The 7,500-nt window shown below is 36.1% G+C and overlaps 1 long non-coding RNA gene across 1 annotated transcript in view; it reads left to right on the forward strand.

Annotated features, from left to right (window-relative positions):
* The first annotated feature begins 4,108 nt into the window (after nt 1-4,108).
* The window catches only part of LOC135222841 (uncharacterized), a 42,983-nt gene continuing 39,591 nt past the window's right edge, over nt 4,109-7,500 (forward strand). Inside the window, exon 1 of the long non-coding RNA XR_010316364.1 lies at nt 4,109-4,186. This is a non-coding gene — a long non-coding RNA (uncharacterized LOC135222841). The remainder of the gene's footprint in view (nt 4,187-7,500) is intronic.

The raw sequence follows: 7,500 nt of genomic DNA on the forward strand, positions 1-7,500 counted from the left end.
GACCTTGAAAACCTACATTTAGACACTAAGAACTCATCAGTAGCTCTGACAGAACCAAAGTTATGACGATTTTAAGTTTAAAGAATCTTGTTGGCGGCCATATTGGATTTCGCCGCCTAGCCGAGTTAGCCCAAACTTTCGAGAGGGAAATCGGGGCTTCTTTTGTTTATTTTAACCCCATAACCAATAAACAACCTTCAGCAATTAATCCGGAGTGACTGGTCACGGGGTCAATGGTAGGATCCTCTACTACATGCCTAGTGAGAAAAAAATAAAGTAAATATTACGCCGAAGTTTCTTCGGCGCAATCGGCTTTCCTGAACACCCGTTTCAACATATCATCAAGGCCACCGAAAACAGATATATCTTTCAGTGGTCTCGGTATAATAAGCCGCGGCCCATGAAACTTTAATCATGGCTCGGTGGTGGCCTATTCTGTGTCGTTGCTATAAACACGATTATGGCTATCTCTAACCTTAAATAAAATAAAAACAACTGAGGCTAGAGGGCTGCAATTTAGAATGTTTGATGATTGGCGAGTGTATGAACAACATACCAATTTGCAGCCCTCTAGCCCCAGTAGTTCTTAAGATCTGAGGGCGGACAGAAAAAGTGCAGATAGAGATAAGTACGGACGGACAGACAGACAATGCCAGCACAAATGATCCAAGAATAGGCCTGAAACCTAACAACGTATAAAGACACAATATCTACCCGCCTGTTCTATAATATACAGATGGAATTCTGAGCTTCTCAATGCGCTCGTAATTCCTCCCGAAGAATTCGCTAATCTTACTCACGGAAAATTTCGGTTGAAATTTAAAATGTTTGGAGGATTGAATTCATTAAGCCAAAAATCTCTCTTCATATCGTGGTTACTTAAAACCTTTGAATGGGAGAAGGGATTCAGTCGCACTTCTAAGGATTTTCAGTTTCCAAACACTTTTACAAAGGATTGGAAAGTCACCTACCATGTAACGAACCCTATAACATTTACTTACGGAAGCGTTCTCATTAGCATATATTTCCATATATTTTCAATATTTATGCAAGTAGTCTCTTTAGAATATGTTAGTAGTCATCTACTTGTGTAAGTACAATTTCTAGAACCCACCTACGTATATTTGTTCATTGGAAAAAAAATTGGATAAAGTCATATTCAATTCGGCTTCTATTGGTTGAACAAGTTCACAGTTCTACACTAAGCTTCCTACATACTTTGGTACCTTAGAGTGATGGCCCATGTTGCATATGACCAACAATAATATAGCAGTGTCGTCAGTATCATAATATATAATATATATATATATATATATATATTATATATATACTATATAGGATATAGATAATATATATTATACATATTATATATTTTATATAGATATATATATATATATATATATATATATATATAATATATATATATTATATATAATTTTTTGTCATAAAATCAAGCATCAGGTTTGCATTCGTTCATTAAAAGGATTCTTCTCCTTCTCAGCTTAACTTCTACCTAGTCGTGGGCGCTATTTTGAATTGATTTATTACAAGCATAATTTCGATAAAGTTTTCGAAACTACATGAAAGTCAAACGAGAAGAAAAGTTTTCCCTCCGAGAGTAATGACTTTGGCTTAAAGTACTTAGCAATTAAACCACTCGGTTTACGCGATATCAGTTGTTTATTTACTCAGATATCCCCGCAAACAAAATCAATGTTCATTGACGTCAGTCCCTCTTCAGTTTAGAGACGAATAAAAAGCCCATTAAAATGCAAAAAGAACTTCGTTTGATGATTTGCAATCCTTATTTTCATGTATTTTGTCTTCTGAATTAACTAAATTCGGCTGTTTTATAAGCAGCATTGGACGTCAGAGGTTGTATATCGGTGTTGCATGCGTGAGGTATTCCTTTTGTGGGTAATAAAAAGCCTCTTAGAAAAATTGCGGTAAGTATTTTGGTGAATATCATTTAGATATTACTGTTTGCTAGTGGAGAATCGATGAATCAATATTTTCAAGCCATACCTTAGCTAAACCTTTATCAAATAAAGGCTAATTATATTCCTTCTGTTTACACTAATTACGAATTATCTAATAGGAAGTTGAGAATCGTCACATACAAATAACTGGTAACCTCAATTTTGAAGATGAATTTTTCCATGGTATATAAACAGAAACAAACCCTATAAATCGTGTAATGTACCAATAAAGGAATATCCACGCAATCTGTATATATATGTGTATAGTATATAATATATATATATATATATATATATATATATATATATATTATATATATAACATGCATATATATATATATATATATATATATATATAGGTATATATATATATATATATATATTCTATATATATATATTAACTTATTATATATATATTATATATATAGATATATATATATATATATCATATAGTATTATAGTATATATATATCTATATAATATATAATTATATATTATATATGTTATATATATCATATCTATATATATATATCTATATGACTCAAAATAAAATAATTAAAAAGCCTAGCAAATCAACAAACTAAGTTTTATTTGCTTTTCCTTTTTTCATTTTCTTATTCGTCCATATTGAATTGCAAATAACGTCAATGAATATTGATAAAATTTAGTTCTCGGGGAGAACTGTGTAAACTGTAGATTGCACGAAAAATGACTGATTTACTGTGTACTTCAGGCCGAAGTCATTTAACTCGCAACGAGTACATTTCTTGTCGATGTAAGTACTGTCATGCAGTTTGAAAAAACACTGTCGAAAAAATTCTTTTAATGAATCTTTTTCTGAGTATATGAGTAGGCCCCCACCTCTCTCTCTCTCTCTCTCTCATAATCACCATAATTACGTAACCGAACGACATCAAATTACATGGCATAGAAAATACTCTCTCTCTCTCTCCCTCCCTCTCTCTCTCTCTCTCTGCGTGTTTATATATTATATATTATATATATAGTATATATATATTATATAGTATCTATTATATATATTATTAACTGTATATGTAATATATATATATTATATATATATATATTTATATATATCTATAATAATAAGTATGAAGGGTTCCAGTTCTGAACGTTTGTTTCTTATATATATATATATATATATATATATATATATATATATATATATATATATAATATATATATATATATATATATATATATGTATATATATATATATATATATATTATATATATATTATATATATATATTATAATATATATGTGTGTTGCTGTACATATACTGGTGTATGTGTACGTGTGTATGTATATATATTCCTTCTCAGAATATAAAATCAGGTTACAGAATGATAAAGAACATGATTTGACTATTGCGCAGTATTTATAAAAACCACTAAACATGGAAAAAAATTGCCCTTTGCATATCTTTGTTTTCATTAGTACATTAACGTGCAGACAACGTTGTTAGGGGTTACACTAATGTACTCATTTAAAAACGTACGCACACACACACGGACTCACCCGCACACACACGCATACATGCACACTCACACACTCTCGAGTTTCACCAAAACAAAAAAAGGTAAACAATAGTCCTGATATTCAGAATCTCTTTGAGATTATAACTGGTTAGTATTGGCAAGGGAGTATATGAAGATTTGGAAAATATTGTGACTTGTATGTTATTGACATTATATTTCTATTGCAACCGATTTGGCCAAAATTACACATGCTCTTATAATCATCAGGTATTATTGCAGCAACGGTTGCCAAATTAATTAATATAATAAATGTGGTCGAAATTAACTCCAGGGAACTTGTTATAAATCAACCTTTCACGCTAAGCTGATCATAACTTTTTTGTACCTTTATAAGCTTTACCTTTTCATGTACAGACGCACGCACAATGCAAGCACGTGCATCGCCTCAGAGGCCAACGGGAAAAACTCACCGAAAGCAGTATTTAGGTCTAATGAACCTGAAGCCAATGCCAAGCCAAGAGAAGAGGGTGGCGTGTTGTTTCTCTAGCCAATTTCTGCGCGTTGCCAGCTGCTCGATGAGTTCCCTCTGGGCTCGTAAGGTGCGGATGCACCCATTGAAAGAAACTCGTATCAGTCCTTGCGCACGTGCAGCGGGGAAAATCATAATTTTTGTATTTGTGCTTCCTGCGGCTCGACGGATACCTAAGCGTGAGCGTGCGTTTGAAGAAGAGCTGTGTTTATTTAAAAAGAATGATGCTTCGTTTTGTTTTCGTCGCACGTGTGACTGTAACCCCGTTTGATCTTATTAATCCATCTTTTGTATCCAATGTATCTGCAGTACTTACACATAGCGTGAATGCTGCACATACACATAATGTATATGTATTGCCCTGAGATGTAAATATCTATGGTTATCATTATTTCAAGCGATGCCTTTTAGGGAATAATTTGAGATTAGCTGGTAGCAATTGGGGGTTTCCTTGGGAAAATTTTTACTCTTGGACATTTGTCTAGTACTGATAGCCACCTGTGACCATGAGTACATTCTGTCACTTGTTTCTGCTCCCACTAAACCCTTTGGGCCTCTCGAGCAGCCTTCGTTTTCCTGTTCCCGTTGGAGGCTAGCACCATCAGTGCACCTCATGCAGTGCATTATAGGCATTACTCAGGTTCTTTACAGCGTCCCTTCGGACTCTTGCTGCAACCCCTTTCATTTAAGCACTGTACCTCCGTCATATTGTCTTTCTTCCATATTACTGTCCACCCACTCCTAACATTTGATTCATAGTACAACTGCGAAGTTTTTCTACTGTTACACCTTTCTTTCGAACCTTTTTACTGCCATTATCTGTTTCAGCGTTGAATAACCTCATAGGTCCCAGCGCATGACCTTTTGGCCTAAATTTTATATTCTATTTTACGCTAGTCATTTTCTCGTAGTTTTGAGTTCTGGTGTTGGTTTGCCTTCAGTCCTGTATGGCCTTTTGTCACTGATTACTTCTAAATCTTTCTTCATATAGTGCAAGAAATTGTCGCTGGAATGACCACTTATTCTTGCTTATGTAACTCTAAGCATGGCTAGAGTGTGCCAGCCCTTGCATCTTGCTTCAATCGTCCTAAAAAAGCGCCTCAGTGGCGTGGTCGGTATGGTGTTGGCCGCGAGTTCGATTCTCGGCCATTCCATTGATGTGCGAGAGATGCGTATATTTCTGGTGATAGAAGTTCACTCTCGACGTGATTCGGAAGTCACGTGAAGCCGTTGGTCCCGTTGCTGAATAACCGCTGGTTCCATGCAACGTTAAAACACCATACAAACAAACAATGGTCCTAAAAGACCTGCAGCTTCAGTCACTCCTATGACAAGCTCTAAGTTTCTGTAATTTTCTTGTCTCCTCTCTCGTACCTTCAGCCACTGGTTAATAGCAGGTCCCTGGAGTTTCGACGTCTGGAGACCACTACTTTCCTACTGCAACTTTTGTACTAAGTAATTTTGGTGCCTCGGGATACCACCGCTATGTTTCCCTTTTGTGACTTTTGATCTCCGTTACCTTCTGCATCTTTCGTCCCTCAGTTTTGGTATACGAGTACAGACTGCTTTTCTCGTTCGTAAATTTGGATCTTTCATTATTTCCACATTTGCATTGTTGAAATTATCGTCAACGGATACTAACCACGTTTACTCCCGTAGGTGAGTAGTGCCGTCAGTGCACCCCATGCGGTGCTCTGTAGGCATTACTTAATGTTCCCTGCAGCGTCCCCTCAGCCCCTAGTTACAACCCCTTGCATCCCTTTTACTGTACCTATGTTCTTATTCTCTGTATCATATCTTTCTTTCTACCCTCTCTTATGAGGATTTTCCTCTTGTTACACCTTTCAAACCTTTCTACTCTCAATTTTCCCTCTCATCGCTTAATGACCTCACAGGTCCCCACGCTTGGCCTTAGGCCTCATTCCTATATTTTACTCAATTATCCAAGTTTAGGTTAAAGTTTACATAGGTTTATTTTTTATTTTATATTATCTATTTATTATTTTGTGTGTGTGTGTGGATTGTTGAGTTAGTTGGCATCTCTCCTCCGTAAGCTCTGCTTCCTGGTTTGTTTATTTTCTTTATCATTATTAGCTGAAATACTCAAACATTCGAATGAATACGACTAAAAGTGAGTTAGCTTGAAAAGTAAGCACAAATAGAATAATTATAGGAAGGAATTATTAAAATAAGTAAAACAATACAAACAGTGACACGCTGGACCATTCTAGTAGCATTTACAGCCTCTTGTAAAAAGTTTATGGCCACCAGCACCAAGAACTCGGTCAATAACATCTTTCCGGAATTTTACAGCTTTTTCTTTTTTCTTGTCTTCTATCAGCAACATCTCAATTGGAAACCAGCCCAGTATGGGAAAAGAGAAACAATCATAAAGATAAAATTAATAACTATGAAAGGATATTGAAGATCAAATAACTAAACTATATAATAATGCTCATTACAATACCAAAACCTCCTCTTTTTATGATTTCTTCTTCTTGGCTTCTCTAACGATACCAGGACTCACTGTTATGAACCTTCCTCGCTAACGATGAGCAATGCGATGTAAAGAGGTTTTCAGTTCTTCATTTCTTGTAAAGCTCAATTTCATTTCCTCAGAGCCAATGCCATTGACGGGCTGGTATAAGAGCAGAAGTCCATCCTGGCGTAAAATCTAGCTTAATTTTCTTTCCCACCGTTATCCCTACACTAAGGGGTCGGTTGCCTGATGCGCCTTTCCTTGCAACATGCCTATGGTTTATTATTTGGTAAAAAGGGTTTTTACAATCGCATGCCCTTGCTGTCATCAACCACAGTTATTGGCTGTGGGCCTCGCCTTTGACTAAAAAGTCCACCTGGAAGGTAGAAGTTTCCACAGTTTTGGGGGTGGGCCCAGCCTTGTACTAAAAAGTAAGACTTGAAGGCAGCGGTTTCCACAATTATTGGCGGTAGGCCTAGCCTTTTACTAAAAAGTAAGACTGCAAGGCAGCAGCTGTCCCTTTAGTCGCCTTTTACGACACGCAGGACCTACGGTGGTAGTATTCTTACAACCCTACCACAGGGTGGGTCATAAAATCTAGCTTAATTTACAATAGCAACAGGAGGAATGATTTTCAGTTATCTGGCATAAATCCGCGAAGACTATTTGACGCCAACAGCAGGTTTCCAGACCGTAACCACGATCACTATTACTCCAATTTCTTTCTTCCTGCAACTTTTTACCTTATCTCCAAATACGTACAACAACATCTTTTTTCCCCTCCTGTAATTTCAGCCATCGGTTACTTCACTTCCTTACTGTAGCGTCCTACTTCTGTTCCAATTACGTACCGCACGAACACTTCTTGATTTCTCGTGTAACATTTTGCATTGGTTGTTAGACCCCCCACCCTTTTTTCATTATTCTGGTCTATGGTTAAGGCCAAATTTTTCCCCTCTGCAGGTGTTTTTTCAGATAAATTTGTTTTTCTTTAGTGATCTCGTGTTCCTGACG

This window comes from Macrobrachium nipponense, chromosome 8 (assembly GCF_015104395.2).
Source record: "Macrobrachium nipponense isolate FS-2020 chromosome 8, ASM1510439v2, whole genome shotgun sequence".
NCBI classification, from domain to species: domain Eukaryota; kingdom Metazoa; phylum Arthropoda; class Malacostraca; order Decapoda; family Palaemonidae; genus Macrobrachium; species Macrobrachium nipponense.